This window comes from Chiloscyllium plagiosum, unplaced genomic scaffold (assembly GCF_037043375.1).
Source record: "Chiloscyllium plagiosum isolate Xiang-an unplaced genomic scaffold, Cpla_swu_hap1 HiC_scaffold_5, whole genome shotgun sequence".
Taxonomy (NCBI): Eukaryota; Metazoa; Chordata; class Chondrichthyes; order Orectolobiformes; family Hemiscylliidae; genus Chiloscyllium; species Chiloscyllium plagiosum.
In genome coordinates, this window is record NW_028270143.1 from 121999898 (window position 1) to 122016158 (window position 16261).

Consider the following 16261-nt stretch of genomic DNA (forward strand, 5'->3'; position numbering starts at 1 on the left):
TTTAAATCATTTATATAAACGACAAACAAAAGAAGTGGACCCAACGCCGATCCCTGTGGAACACTGCCGTTCACAGGCCTCCAGTCTGAAAAACAGGCCTCCACCATCACTGCCTGTCTCCTGCTGGTAAGCAAATGTTGTATCCAATTGACAAGCGCACCCTGAATCCCATGTGATACAACTTTACTAATCAGTCTAACATGTGGAACCTTGTCAAAGGCTTTACTAAAGTCCAAATAAACAAAGTTTCACTCCTTCGCTCAAAAGAAGTAGACAATCTGTTCTGGAAAAAAAAAGATATAAACCCAAAATGTCAATTGACTGGCCTCACTACAGGTATCAAATGGTGAGTCTTAATTTTACAATATTGTAAGTTTCAATTCAGAATTTTAGCATGCAATTTTTTAAACTTGAAAGTTATTGAAGGCAGACATGATTTGATGGCCACACCCAAGGGCTGAAAGAAATTGATTTTCCAGGAAGTGCAGACATTGCTTGAAAGATTCCAGAGCTCACTGGACTCAGAGGATTCCAGCAGGTTAGAAGTTGACTAATGAGACATGCCTGTTTAAAGGAGATTGGCATTAGGTAATACAACTGGTACAGATATGATGGACCAAATGTCCTCCTCTGCGCTACAACAATACTGAGATTCTCTGAAGGGAGAGAGATGGAAATTACAGGTTAATTAGTCTAACACTGGAAAATTTTAAAAGTCCATTATCAAGGAAGTAGTAGCATTTAGAAAGAATAGAATAGAAATTTATTGTCAAGTGTACTTTTACATGAAATATACGGTGAAAAGTTTTATAAGTCGCCACACCACGGCACCTATATTAAATGACAGAGGTGATACATAATAATAAAAAAGTAAAATTAAGACAAAGTTCATCGCAGTTCAGCTAATGGCTCCGAGGCTTGAGGAAAAGCCAACACAATCAAAGAGTGAAAATCATTTTGTGAAATCATTATTTACAAATTTGCTACAATTAGGGCAGCATGGTGGCTCAATGGTTAGTGCTGCTGCCTCACAGCACCAGGGACCCAGGCTTGATTCCAGCCTCGGGCGACTGTCTGTGTGAAGTTTGCACATTCTCACTGTGTCTTTGTGGGTCTCCTCCGGGTGCTCCAGTTTCCTCCCACAGTCCAAAGACGTGCAGGTTAGGTGAATTGGCCAAACTAAATTGCCCATAGTGTTCAGGGATGTGTTGGCTAGGTGAATTAATCAGGGGTAAATGTACAGTAATAGGAGAAGAGTCTGGGTGGGATTCTCTTCAAAAGGGCCAGTGTGGACTTGTTAAGCCTCAAGGCTTGTTTCCACACTGTAAGGATCCTATGAAATTCTTATTCCAGGATAGAACAAGGTGATTCAATAAATTGAAACTAGTACATGTAGTGTATTTGAATTTTGAGGAAAGCATTCAATAAGATGCCTCATAAAAAGACTACTGCACAAGACAGGTGATCTTAGGTGTTATGGCTAATATATTAACATGGATTGAAGATTGGTTAACACACTGAAGACAGAACAGGATTAGTGGGTCTTTTTCAGCTGAGAAAGCCATAACTGGAGGAGTGCCATAAGGATCAATCCGAGAGCTTCAATTAGCCACTATCTAGACAAATGACACAGTAACTCAAGTTCAATGATTTGGAATTGGAAACAGTATAATGTATCCAAATCTGCTGATGATACAAAAACAGTTAGGATAGCATATTGTAATCAGGAGATAAGGAATCTTTAGGAGATATCGATAAGTTGAACGAGTGGGCCAAAACCTGGAAGATGGAGTTTAATGTAGCAAATTGAGAGGTCACATACTTTGTTAAGGAGAATCAAAAAGCAGACCATTATTAAAATGAAGACAGATTCCAAAAAAACTGCAGTGATTTGGGTGTTCTTGTGCAGAAAACATGAAAAAGATTAGCATGCTGGACAACTGAATTTTGGCTTTTACTGTTAGGGTGTTACAGTTTAAAAATAAGGAAATAGTGTTACAATTGTGTAGGGTATGAGTGATACCACACTTAGAATAATTCAGTTTTGACCCCTGTATTTTGAAAAAAGGATGTACTGGAGGCAGTCGAAGGATATTCACTAGACTGATTCCTGAGATAGAACATAGAACATAAAACATTAGAGCGCACTATAGGCCCTTCGGCCTTGATGTTGCATCAACCAGTGAACCAATCTGAAGCCCATCCAACCTAAACTATTCAATTTTCATCCATATGCTTATCCAATGACCATTAAAATGCCCTTAAGGTTGTCATGTCTACTACTGTTGCAGGCATGCCATTCCATGCCCCTACTACTGAGTAAAGAAACTACTTCTGACATCTGTCCTATGAGGGGCATGGATAGGAATAAATAGACAAGGTCTTTTCCCTGGGGTCGGGGAGTCCAGGACTAGAGGGCATAGGTTTAGGTCTCTTTTATATTTTTCCCCTCTCACCCTAAGAGGCAACTTTTTCACACAGAAGGTGGTACGTGTATGGAATGAGCTGCCAGAGGATGTGGTGGAGGCTGGTACAATTGCAACATTTAAGAGGCATTTGGATAGGTATATGAATAGGAAGGGTTTGGAGGGATATGGTCTGGATGCTGGCAGGTGGGACTAGATTGGGTTGGGATACCTGGTTGGCATGGACAGGTTGGGCCGAAGGGTCTGTTTCCATGTTGTACATCTCTATGACTATGACTCTATAGCTTTAAAATAAGGGGTGATAGATATGTCCCCTTGTGCTAGCCATCACCATAAGAGGAAAAAGGCTCTCACTGTCCACCCCATCTAACCCTCTGTTTTTTTTATATGTTTCAATTAAGTCACCTCTCAACCTTCGTATCTCTAACAAGAACAGTCTCAAGACCCTCAGCCTTTCCTCATAAGACCTTCCCCTTTATACCAAGCAACATCCTAGGAAATCTCCTCTGAACCCTTTCCAAGGATTCCATATCCTTCCCATAATGCGGTGACCAGAACTATATGCAATACTCCAAGTGCGGCAATACTCCAGAGGTTTGTACAGCTGTAACATGATTTCATGGCTCCGAAACACAATCCCTTTGCCAATAAAAGCCAATACGTCATATGCCTTCTCAACAACCCTATCAATCGAGGTGGCATCTTTCAGGGTTCTATGCATATGGATACCAAGATCTCTCTGCTCATCTACACTATTAGGAATCTTACCATTAGCCTAGTACTGTATTCATGCTGCTCCTTCCAAAGTGAATCAACTCTCACTTTTCCGCATTAAACTCCATTTGCCACCTTTCAGCCCAGCTCTACAGCTTATCTATGTCCCTCTATAACCTACAACATCTTTCTGCATTATCCACAACTCCACCACCCTTAGGTGTCACCCACAAATTTACTAACCCATCCTCCTACGCCCTTATCTAGGTCATTTATAAAAATGACAAACAGCAGTGACTCCAAAACAGATGCTTGTGGTACACCACTCATAACTCAACTCCAGGGTGAACATTTCCCATACACCACCACCCTCTGACTTCTTTCAGACAGCCAATTTCTGATCCAAACCACCAAATCATCCTCAATCCCATGCCTCCGTATTTTGTGCAATAGCCTACCGCGAGGAACCTGATCAAACGCCTTACTGAAATCTATATACACCACATAAACTGCTTTATCCTCATCCACCTGTCTGGTCATGTTCTCAAAAGAACTCAATAAGGTCTGTGAGACACGACCTATCCTTCACAAAACCGTGTTGACTATCCCTAATCAATTTATTCCTTTCTAGATGATAATAAATCCTATCTCTTGTAACCTTTTCAAACACTTTACCCACAACCAAAGTAAGGCTCACTGATTTTTAATTACCAGGGTTGTCTCTACTCCTCTTTTTGAACAAGGAGACATTTGGTATCCTCCAGTCTTCAGGAATAGACAACGACGACAAAGATCAAAGCCAAAGGCTCTGCAATCTTTTCCCTGCCTTCCCAGAGAATCCTTGGATAAATCCCATCCAGCCCAGGGGACTTATCTATTTTCACACTTTCCAGAATTGCCAGCATTTGGCCCATATCCTAAGCCCTTCATATTCATGTACCCATCCAGATGCTTTTTAAATGTTGTAACTGTAACATTTCCTCTGGTAGCTCATTCCAGGTACCACCCTCTGCGTGAAAATGCTTCCCCTTAAGCCCCTTTTAAATCTTTCCCCTCTCACCCTAAACCTATGCCCTCTAGTTCTGGACTCCCCTACACTGAGAAAATGACTTTGGCTATTCACCCTACCTACGCCCCTCGTGATTTTGTAAACCTCTAGAAGGTCACCCTTCAGCCTCTGATGCTCCAGGAAAAATAGTCTGCCGATTCAGCCTCTCCTTATAGCTCAAACCCTCCAACCCTGGCAACATCCTTTTAAATCTTTTCTGCGTCCTTTCAAGTTTAACAAATTCTTTCCCTTAACAGAGAGGCCAGAACTGAATGCAATATTCCAAACGCAGCCTAACCAATTCTCCTGCTTTTATTTGTAAGATCTGTTATCAAAATACTGAAGTCTCCTCTCCTTCTCAATTGTAAGTACCAAGTATAAAATGCCTTTTCATGTTGTGAAAAAGCAACAACCCACAAGGTCCACCCACAATTAGACTACCTTAACTTATTTATCCTAGTGGCAGCATCACAGACTCACCAGGATAAGGCAGCCAATTTTAACAATCTACTTTGACCATGAAAGTGACTTGTATTTACATAACATCATAAAATCTCACAAAGCATTTTGTAATACTGCCATCAGAGAAAAGAACTGAGACTGAGCATACAAAGTGCCATTCAGACAAAATGACCAAAACTTTTATCGAACTGTGGTTAGAAGTAAAATCTGAAGAGGACAAAAATTGAGCTGCAAAGGTATTTTGAGGAAATTCCAGTGCAAAGGGCTTAGGCAGCCAATGGCACAGTCACCAGGACTGGTTAAGGTATTTTGATAGCTTTGTATTTATTGTATTTCTCATTAGAAAGGTTGGGAACCAGAGCATAGATCCACAACATCTGATATCAGAGACAGGGAGAATATTTTTAAGAGGAATTAAAAATGCTGTGAATACCACGTACCAAGGACTGTTGAAATTTTCATTGCATCTGCTTCCAAGACGAAAAAATATGCAGGGCAATTGGAAAAAGAGACAAGACAGCGGGACTTCCAAAAAAAACCTACTTTCTTTCAGTGTGATTTCATGTTAAGACAACAACAATAATATCAGGCAATTTTTGACTGCATCTGATGCAAGAGAAACTCTGTGATACACCTGATAAAAACAGGGCATCCTCAAGAAAATCTGTACAACTAATTACCAATTGCATGGTAACTTGAAGCATCACAGTACTGGAACACAATCCAGTCCTTACTGGAAACTCCCATTCATGCAATTCAAACAAGGTTTACTAGAGAGCAAACATACACAATGATAATAATCTGCTACGAAACAGGTTGCTTTAGATAGCTACTACAGCACAGACGAAAAATCAATTATGATGCCCTTATGATTTATTTTGTGGCGTGTTACTTGTTCAGTGAACATTCCTGATGACTGAAAGGAAAGAGGTAGAAAAATACAGGGTTGAAGAAAATACACAGATTTAAAATGAACTTGGCTGACAACGGCCAATCTTCAAGTGTTGAAATGAAAGAAAGTCTAAAATATAACTTATATTTAAGCTTTAAATTTTCTTGTTCAGAGTTTTAAAAAATTAATTCATGGGCCGTGGGCATCTCTGGCCAGGCCAGCATTTATTGCCCACCCTCAATTGCCCAGAGGGCATTTACGAGTCAACCATATTGCTGTGGGTCTGGAATCATACACAGGCCAAACTGAGTGAGGATGACAAGATTTCCTTTACCAAAGGATATTAGTGAACCAAATGTGTTTTTCCGACAATCTACGATGCTTCATGCTCAACATTAGATCCTTAATTTCAAGGGCTTTTTAAATCAAATTCAAATTCTACTATCTGCCATGGCAGGATTTGAATCCAAGTCCCCAGAACATTAGCTGAGTTTATGGATTAATAGCCTAGTGGTAATACCACTTCAACACTGCCTCCCCTAAATTATATAGAAATAGAATTAAGAAACAAAAATTTAAAAAAAGAGACATACTGCTTTTTGTTTTTATATGCATCAAAATTAACACAAGAATGCCAAATTTCTAATTATCACAATTTATACTTCAAGAAAAGAACGCATATCAGTTAGCAAACTGACTTTGATTGGCCAAGTTGTTACAATAGAGAAAGTAATTCAAAAAAGTGTTAGACTTGAGCCTATTTCTTACTTGCAGAAAAGGGATGTCTGCATATGAATGTATGCTAGTTCTAGGAAGCATAAAAGAACGTAACTATGTGATCAACTGTTGGGTGCAATTCTGCAACTGACCAGCTGAATAACCCTAAATGTGAAAATACATACACAAACAACCAATCGGAGATGATCCATCAACTTGTCATCCAAACATTAGCCTTTTCTGCTGCAGCACAAGCTGTTGTGATGATTTGAAATTTGACATGTGTGCGTTTGTCCTGATAAGTAAAAGCCAAAAAGCAATGGGTGGGAGGTAAGATCACTGGACAAGTAATTCAGAGTCTCTGGCTCATTTTGTGGGACAATGCGTTCACATTACAACATCACAGATGTCGATTGCGGAGTCTCTTTTTAGGGAAGGAAATCTGTCATCCTTACCTGGTCTGGTGTATGTGTGGCTCCACAGCAATGTGGATGACTCTAAACTGCCCTTAAGAGATGGGAAAAAAAATGCTAGCCCAGTCAGCACTGCCCACATCGCATGAACAAATTAAAAAAAAGTAACACGTCTGTCTTTTCAACAATACTGTAGATTCTCGACTACTAAGTAATTTCTTCCAAAGGATTGCACTAATGTGGGCTCTATATGACTGAGTTTAAACCAGAGCAATATTATTCTGGATTAGTGGTGCTGGAAGAGCACTGCAGTTCAGGCAGCATCCAAGGAGCAGCGAAATCAATGTTTCGGGCAAAAGCCCTTCATCAGGAATAAAGGCAGAGAGCCTGAAGCGTGGAGAGATAAGCTAGAGGAGGGTGGGGTGGGGAGAAAGTAGCATAGAGTACAATAGGTGAGTGGGAGAGGGGATGAAGGTGATAGGTCAGGGAGGAGAGGGTGGAGTGGATAGGTGGAAAAGGAGATAGGCAGGTAAGACAAGTCCGGACAAGTCATGGGGACAGTGCTGAGCTGGATGTTTGGAACTAGGGTGAGGTGGGGGAAGGGGAAATGAGGAAACTGTTGAAGTCCACATTGATGCCCTGGGGTTGAAGTGTTCCGAGGCGGAAGATGAGGCGTTCTTCCTCCAGGCGTCTAGTGGTGAGGGAGTGGTGGTGAAGGAGGCCCAAGACCTCCAAGTCCTCAGCAGAGTGGGAGGGGGAGTTGAAATGTTGGGCCACTGGGCGGTGTGGTTGATTGGTGCAGGTGTCCCGGAGATGTTCCCTAAAGCGCTCTGCCAGGAGGCACCCAGTTTCCCCAATGTAGAGGAGACCGCATCGGGGGCAACGGATACAATAAAATGATATTAGTGGATGTGCAGGTAAAACTTTGATGGACGTGGAAGGCTCCTTTAGGGCCTTGGATACAGGTGAGGGAGGAGGTGTGGGCGCAGGTTTTACAGTTCCTGCAGTGGCAGGGGAAGGTGCCAGGCTTGGAGGGTGGGTTGTAGGGGGGGCGTGGACCTGACCAGGTAGTCACGGAGGGAACGGTCTTTGCACAAGGCGGAAAGGGGTGGGGAGGGAAATATATCCCTGGTGGTGGGGTCTTTTTGGAGGTGGCGGAAATGTCAGCGGATGATTTGGTTTATGCGAAGGTTGGTAGGGTGGAAGGTGAGCACCAGGGGCGTTCTGTCCTTGTTACGGTTGGAGGGGTGGGGCCTGAGGGCAGAGGTGAGGGGTGGGGCCTGAGGGCGGAGGTGAGGGGTGGGAACGAGATGCGTTGGAGGGCATCTTTAACCACGTTGGAAGGAAAATTGCGGTCTCTAAATGAAGGAGGCCATCTGGTGTGTTCTGTGGTGGAACTGATCCTCCTGGGAGCAAATACAGTGGAGGCGGAAGAATTGGGAATACAGGATGGTATTTTTGCAAGAGGTAGGGTGGGAAGAGGCATAATCCAGGTAGCTGTGGGAGTCAGTGGGTTTGTAAAAAATGTCAGTGTCAAGTCGGTCGTCATTAATGGCGATGAAGAGGTCCAGGAAGGGGAGGGAGGTGTCAGAGATGGTCCAGGTAAATTTAAGGTCAGGGTGGAATGTGTTGGTGAAGTTGATGAATTGCTCAACCTCCTCGCGGGAGCACAAGGTGGCGCCAATGCAGTCATCAATGTAGCGGATGAAGAGGTGGGGAGTGGTGCTGGTGTAATTACGGAAGATCAACTGTTCTACGTAGCCAACAAAGAGACAGGCGTAGCTGGGGCCCATACGTGTCCCCATGGCTACCCCTTTGGTCTGGAGGAAGTGGGAGGATTCAAAGGAGAAATTGTTAAGGGTGAGGACTAGTTCGGCCAAACGAATGAATGTGTCGGTGGAAGGGTACTGTTGGGGACGTCAGGAGAGGAAAAAACGGAGGGCTTGGAGGCCCTGGTCATGGCGGATGGAGGTGTAGAGGGGTTGGATATCCATGGTGAAGAATGAGGCGTTGAGGGCCGGGAAACGGAAGTCTTGGAGGAGGTGGAGAGCATGGGTGGTGTCTCGAACGTATGTGGAGAGTTCCTGGACTGGGGGGGGGATAGGACAGGAGCATGCTGAGACAATGGGTCGGCCAGGGTGGTCAGGCTTGTGGATCTTGGGAAGGAGGTAGAACCGGGCAGTGTGGGGTTCCCGGACTATGAGGTTGGAAGCTGTGGGTGGGAGATCTCCTGAGGTGATGAGGTTCTGTATGGTCTGGGAGATGATGGTTTGGTGATGGGGGGGTGGGGTCATGGTCGAGGGGGCGGCAGGAAGAGGTGTTTGGCTTCAGCGATGTAGAGATCAGTGCACCAGACTAAGGGGGGAGCGCAGTGGTAATCTGGCGCACTGACCTCTACACCGCTGAAGTACTCTTCCACCTCCTCCCTCACCTCTATCCAAGGCCCTAAAGGAGCCTTCCACATCCATCAAAGTTTTACCTGCACATCCACTAATATCATTTATTGTATCCGTTGCTCCCGATGCGGTCTCCTCTACATTGGGGAGACTGGGCGCCTCCTAGCAGAGTGCTTTAGGGAACATCTCCGAGACACCCGCACCAATCAACCACACCGCCCTGTGGCCCAATATTTCAAATCCCCCTCCCACTCTGCCAAGGACATAGAGGTCCTGGGCCTCCTTCACCGCCGCTCCCTCACCACCGCTCCCTCACCACCAGACGCCTGGAGGAAGAATGCCTCATCTTCCGCCTCGGAACACTTCAACCCCAGGGCATCAATGTGGACTTCAACAGTTTCCTCATTTCCCCTTCCCCCACCTCACCCTAGTTTCAAACTTCCAGCTCAGCACTGTCCCCATGACTTGTCCGGACTTGTCCTACCTGCCTATCTCCTTTTCCACCTATCCACTCCACCCTCTCCTCCCTGACCTATCACCTTCATCCCCTCCCCCACTCACCCGTTGTACTCTATGCTACTTTCTCCCCACCCCCACCCTCCTCTAGCTTATCTCTCCACGCTTTAGGCTCACTGCCTTTATTCCTGATGATGGACTTTTGTCCGAAACGTTGATTTCGCTGCTCCTTGGATGCTGCCTGAACTGCTGGGCTCTTCCAGCACCACTAATCCAGAATCTGGTTTCCAGCATCTGCAGTCATTGTTTTTACCAGAGCAATATTAGTTGGCTTATTTGCAGCAGTGAATATTCAAATGTATTCTAAGCAATAGCAGGTCACAGACAGTTCAGGTATCACGTCAGTGTGCACTTTCTCTGATAAATCAGTGAAATAAAATATAGCAGGAGAAGAGAATGAATATATCTTTGAAGAAACTTGGCTGAAGTGCAAGCAATAAAAGTAGAATCAGAATATTGTGTATCCTAGGAATAGAAAAACAAAGGTTTTTAGATTCCTGGATCACTGGAACGGTTTCTGGGGAAGGTGGGACCTGTACAAGCAGGACAGTCTGCATCAAGCCCTCTACAATGGTTTGACAGTAGGAGACAGAGGGGGGTGGTGGTTGGAGGTTGTTGTCCAGACTGGAGAACTGTGACCAGCAGCGTGCTGCAAGGATTAGTGCTGGGTCCACTGCTGTTCATCATTTGTATAAACAATTTGAATAAAAAGAGAAGATGTTAGTAAGCTTGGTAAAAACAAGGACTGCAGATGCTGGAAACCAAAGTCTAGATTAGAGTGGTGCTGGAAAAGCACAGCAGGTCAGGTAACATCAGAGGAGCAGGAAAATCAACATTTTGGGCAAAAGCCCTTCATTAGGAATAGAGGCAGGATGCCTGCAGAGTGGAGAGATAAATGGTTAGTAAGCTTGCTGATGTTACCAAAATTGAACAGTGAAGGTGGTTATCTGAGTGTACAATTTGGCCAGTGGACAGAGGAATGGCAGATGGAAGTTTAATTTAGAGAAATGTGAGGTGCTGCATTTTGGCAAGACAAACCAGAGTACGGAGTTGCACAATTAATGGTAGAGCCATGGGGTGTATTGTCAAACAAACAGATCTGGGATGTAGGTACACAGGTCCTCAGAAGTGGTGTCACAGAAGACAAGGTAGCGAAAGTGGCATTTGGTACGCTTGCCTTCACAGTCAGAGCAATGAGTACAAGAGTTGAGACATCATGTCACAACTGTAGAAGGCATTCGTATGGCCACATTTAGTGGACTGCATACAATATCAGTTGCCCGGCTATAGGAAGGCAGCTGGAAAGGGTGCAAAAAAAGATTTACAAGCATGGAAGGTTGGAGTCATCAGGAGAGACTGCATAGGCTGGGACGTTTTTACCCTGGAGTGTAGGAGGATTATAAAGAGATTAATAATGTCATGAGGGGCACAGATAAGGTGAATAGCCAAGGGTTTTTGCCAAGGTAGGGAAAGCCAAAACTAGGAGGGCAAAGATTTAAGGTGAGTGGGCAAAGATTTAAAAGGGACCTGAGAGGCAACATTTTCACGCAAAGGTGTGTATATAGAACAAGCTGCCAGAGGAAGTGGTCGAGGAGGGTACAATTACAATATTTAAAAAAACATTTGGACAGGTACATGAGTACGAAAGGTTTGGAAGCAAATGGGACTAATTCAATTTAGGAAACCTGACTGGCATAGACGAGTTGAGCGAAAAAGGGCCTGTTTCCGGGCTGTCTGAGTCGAAAAAGGTTAAATCCAAGATGTAAACAAGGCCAAGAGAGAAAATAAAATGTGGAATGAAATTTCATAAAGGTTTCAAAACAACAGACAATCAATAAACTGCTGTACTTCCTATCCTAAAAGGTCAAAAAGGTGACAGAGAGAGAACTTGTTAAAAATCCACAAACGTAAGGAACAAAGGATGCTAGAACTCTATTTCCACAGAGTGAAAATAGATATCATCTCTATCCATCTTAAACAAAACAATTCCAAAGACAAAGGCCTCACGGACATCATTATAGGTTTACGGGGACATGGGCCAAACGTAGGCAAAAGAAATTAGTTCAGTTCGGAAACCTGGTCAGCATGGATGAGTTGGACCAAAGGGTTTCTTTCCGTGCTATAGGACTCTATTAACAGATGCTATCAAGTGGCCTTTTCTGATAAGAGAAGCAAGCAAAAAATTAACAAACTTCTCTGGTAATCAAAGCACGCATTGAAAATTTTACTGAGAATGCTAGCAGTAAGGCTGAGTAACAGAGCAGATCATGTACCTAGTTTATACCATCTGGAAGACAGTTTTGTGAATTTAGATCTGTCCCAGTTGGATGCTCACACAGTACTTGTCCAAAGCCAATAGTTAAAAGTTTGCAAAGCACTGACCACACTGTTTAAACACTTGAATGTATTTTAATTGGGTTGAAATAACAGTGTATTCCCTGAGCACTCTCTCAAAAGTTTAACAAGATGAAATTATACGCCAAAATAGGTCATTGACAGGTTTGAGTTCTCTCCAAAGTTAGGAGAAGCCCAGCTCCAGATTTAAGTTGCAACTTTAAAATTGTTATAGTTAAAGTGAAAATGTAACCTTAATAGAGAAGATCACAAGAATCAAGAGTCATTTGTTCAACAGTAAAGTTGGAGTCAAAGAGAAGGAAGCCTTATAAAATGAGCTAAGAGATTTCACAGTTTGAGATTAGATTAGATTACTTACAGTGTGGAAACAGGCCCTTCGGCCCAACAAGTCCACACCGACCCACCGAAGCGCAACCCACCCATACCCCTACATTTACCCTTTACCCTTTACCTAACACTACGGGCAATTTAGCATGGCCAATTCACCTGACACGCACATCTTTGGACTGTGGGAGGAAACCGGAGCACCCGGAGGAAACCCACGCAGACACGGGGAGAACGTGCAAACTCCACACAGTCAGTCGCCTGAGGCGGGAATTGAACCCGGGTCTCTGGCACTGTGAGGCAGCAGTGCTAACCACTGTGCCACCGTGCAGCCTGGAGATCTGGAGAAGCAATTTAAATAAAGTTAAGAAATTGAGTGACAAATCTTCAAATCAAAGCAATGAGGTTGCAATGTATGTAGAACTCCAAATCATGTAGAACTCGAGAGTCTTGGCTTCAGCAACCTTTGACAGCAACCACAGATGAACTAAGAAGTACTCCTAATGCCTCCTTAGGCACCCCAATGCCAAATGAGTTTATCCTCACTTCTCACTGTCAATGCAAAATAAACATTCATCCTTGCAAACTTTGTAAAAAAAAAACTAACTTGGTTTCAACATTATGTTTTAAATTCACTCATGAGACACTGGCTCAGTCAACTTTTACTGCCCATCCTTTGTTGCCCTTGAGAAGGCAATAGTGAGCTGTCTTCTTGAACCGCTGCAATCCAAGTGGTGTAGGTAGACCCACAATGCTACTGGGGAGGGACTTCCAGGACCTTGACCCAGTGACACTGAAGGAGTAGCAATATATTTCCGAGTCAGGATGGTGAGTGGCCTGCAGGGGAATTTGCAGGTGGTGGTATTCCCTTAGATGGACATGGCCATGGGTCTGGAAGGTGCTGTCTCAAGAGGCTCACTGAATTTCTGCACTGCACCTTGTAAACAGTACACATTGAGCACATAACCTGGCCAGTGCTTTAATGAAGTACTTAAAAAAGAGGGAGTTGCATTATCACAGAAATTGACTCAAAGCAGGAAATTAAACTGATGATTGCATACTTCAAAAAAATACAAAATGGACAGAAATTCTGCTGCTGTTGAAGAAAGCTTATGTTCAAAGGAAGAGGCTCTTTGCTAATAGAAATTCTTCCTATTATTTTTCTCTACTCAACATCAATCCAATTTTACATTAAATGATTCATTGGTCTCTGCCTCAGCCACTTCCTGTAGAAAGGCATCCTGATACAGTACTACCCAACCACTACCCACAGTGATCCCATTTTGGAGGTGCAAAAATTGTCAAAGCTCCTCAATGAAAATTGAGCGTGCAAAGGCTTGTTAGAAGCACAGAAATACTGAAATTAGGAGGGGGGAGGCCATTCAAGCAGGAAGATAGCTTTTGAAGATTGATCCAAGCGCTATGATCATTATTATCTTGGAAATCACAACTCAAAGCTTTTAGCTTGCGACCCAACCTGGGTCCTGAACATTTCTGCTGAGAAAAAAGAAACTTTTCTCAACCTTTGTCCTCATTCTCAAGAAGGATCTAAATTTAATAATCCTTTGTCACTGACACCCAACAAATGGAAATATCTTTCACTAATCACTTTATCAAATCTTGTCATTTTTCAAATCACTTAATCCTCACAATTCTTTGTTCTTTCAAGTTCTGTGCCATTTGTAAAAACGGCATTTTACCCTGCACAGTCAAGTCTGGATCATTAATTATAAAGATAAAATTAGTGGTTCTGATACCAACCTCCTGACCCCACTACACACCATGCTCCAGTTCAAATTAATAATGTTCATCACTACGGTTTCCTGTGACTCAGCCAGCTTCTTACCCACTATTTCTTTTATTCTACTGGCTTTGGTTTTGTTAGCATGTCTATTATGTGGCACATTATTAAGCTTTGGATACACCATAATCAACCATATTACCCTCATCAACTCTCTAGCTTCACTGAAATTCTCAGTCAATTTTGTTAAATACAATTTGCTTTTAATTTCCCCAATTAATCCATACTTGTCCAAGTGACTTAATTTTGACCTAGATATTATCACTAAAAGCATTCCACTGCTAAGGTTAAACTGACTAGCCAATATCTGTTGCTTTAAACCTTACACCCTTGTTCAAAAAAGGTGCAATAGCCACAATTTTCCACCACCACCACCTCCATATCCAATACTGGAAGAGTATGGCCAGTACCCTGCAATTTCCTCCACCAGCATTTTTAGTTGCATCATCTGACCTGGTAGCTACCTCAATCAATTTTTAGCCAATCCTATATTTCAACTACCTCCTCATGACAGCATCGTTATCATGGTAAGGACAGTTTCAAAAGTACCCATTTAGCTCCAAAGCCATACCTTTTCCCTTCTGTGCTTGTACGGATCCCCTTATCATCCAAACCTGTCACCCTCAAATGACTCTTACACTTTTTATTTGGGAATAGAAGACTTCTGAAACAAAAACAGACATTTCTTCAAAAACACAGTAGGTCTGGCAGCATCCATGGAGAGGAACCAGAGTTAACATTTCGGGTCTGGTGACAAACACTGCCAGATCGGAGTTTTTCCAGCAATTTGTTTTTGTTTCTGATTTCCAGTATCCACAACTCTGTTTTTTTTTTTGTTTGGATGACTTCTAGATTTTTGGTTTTATGTCAGATGCTAATGTCTTTGCATATTGTTTGCCATTCCAATTTCCATTCTGACTTCTCTTCTGAGCTTTGTACATTCAGCCCAGGTTTTATTTTTTACAAACCTGTCATTTGTCATACTCATCCCCACTATTTCTTTTGTCATCCAGGGAGCACTGGATTGGGTGGCCCCACCTTTTCCCTTTGTAAGAATGCATTTCAACTGTACCGAAAACATCTCTACTGCAGTTGTACTTAACAATCTACCGAGGTCGCATCTACTTCAAGCCACTGAAATTGACCCTTCTCCAATTAAGTGTTTTTACTCAAGAATAGGATTTAACTCACAATATTAATCTTCTTGAACACTGGCTATAAATTCAACTGTCATTGAATCAGGATTAAAAAAAAAGCTTGAATTATATATAGAACGACCTTCAATATAGCATTTCACTGCAGAATGGACATTGTCAAATTGAGAAAACCTGAAATAGTCAAGGGATTTGTGATTTAAAGATATAAATCAAATGTATAAATAAACTTCACACCGTGACCATCCATTAGTGGTGCTTTATGATGTAAAAAAAAAGTCCAGTACCTATCAGTTCACTTTAGGAGAAAAATAAGACTGCTGTGATTCCCAATTTCAAATCAACACGACAGCACAGACAGATGGTGTGTTTGCCCACAAGGTGACAAGATATTCAAGTGCTATCACCAGCCACTAACAGCTGAGTACTGCATTGAACAGTTAGAAAATACAGTCACAGTTTGCAGCCTTTAAAAATTAGTATCTTACAATTGATAGGCCCCTGAGCAAAAAGACTTGAAAATCCTAACCTGAAAGCTACTTTCCAGATTGCGGTTTGTACGGCATACTTCAGCCATTCATTTTCAGCAGATCTGCAGTGATCAGCATGACCTCTGAAATGTCCTTATCCTTCACGATCTAGAGGCAGGGCCCAGGGAATTTTAACAAGCCTTTTGGATGTCAATATGCCCTGAAACAAAATAGAACAAAATTGCTGTCTTTGTGTGGGTAACTTATGCTGATTACGATTGAACTTTGACTCAACTTTAACAGCTAACAAGTTTCAGGCCTATTGTATAACATGGATCTATCACTTACACTAATTTTGAGTAAGGTTGCATATATTAAACAGTAGGTCTGTTTTATCTAGTTGATATGTGCAGTTGTCCCACTCAACAGGTTCTAAAACGCCAAACAAAACTTTGTCAACATTCATTTAGAGTACAAGCTTTAATCGAGAGGTAATCCATGCTCAATTGGTCTTGTCATTGTCCCTTCCTAAGACCAACGAGGTAAAAACAACCTTTCCTTCAGGATAAGACA

At 42.6% G+C, this 16261-nt stretch overlaps 1 protein-coding gene across 4 annotated transcripts in view; it reads right to left on the reverse strand.

The window, feature by feature from the left end:
- nktr (natural killer cell triggering receptor) overlaps positions 1-16261 on the reverse strand; it is a 240400-nt gene that overhangs the window by 190237 nt on the left and 33902 nt on the right. For 2 of the 4 annotated variants that reach the window (XM_087987616.1, XM_043690826.2), the window contains exon 1: positions 15748-15918. The exons of 1 other annotated variant lie outside the window; for it this stretch is intronic. The gene's annotated coding sequence lies outside the window, so the exon portion shown is untranslated. Of the gene's footprint in view, positions 1-15747; positions 15919-16261 lie in introns of those variants that run through there. One more of the 4 variants, XM_043690822.2, reaches the window with a different exon arrangement.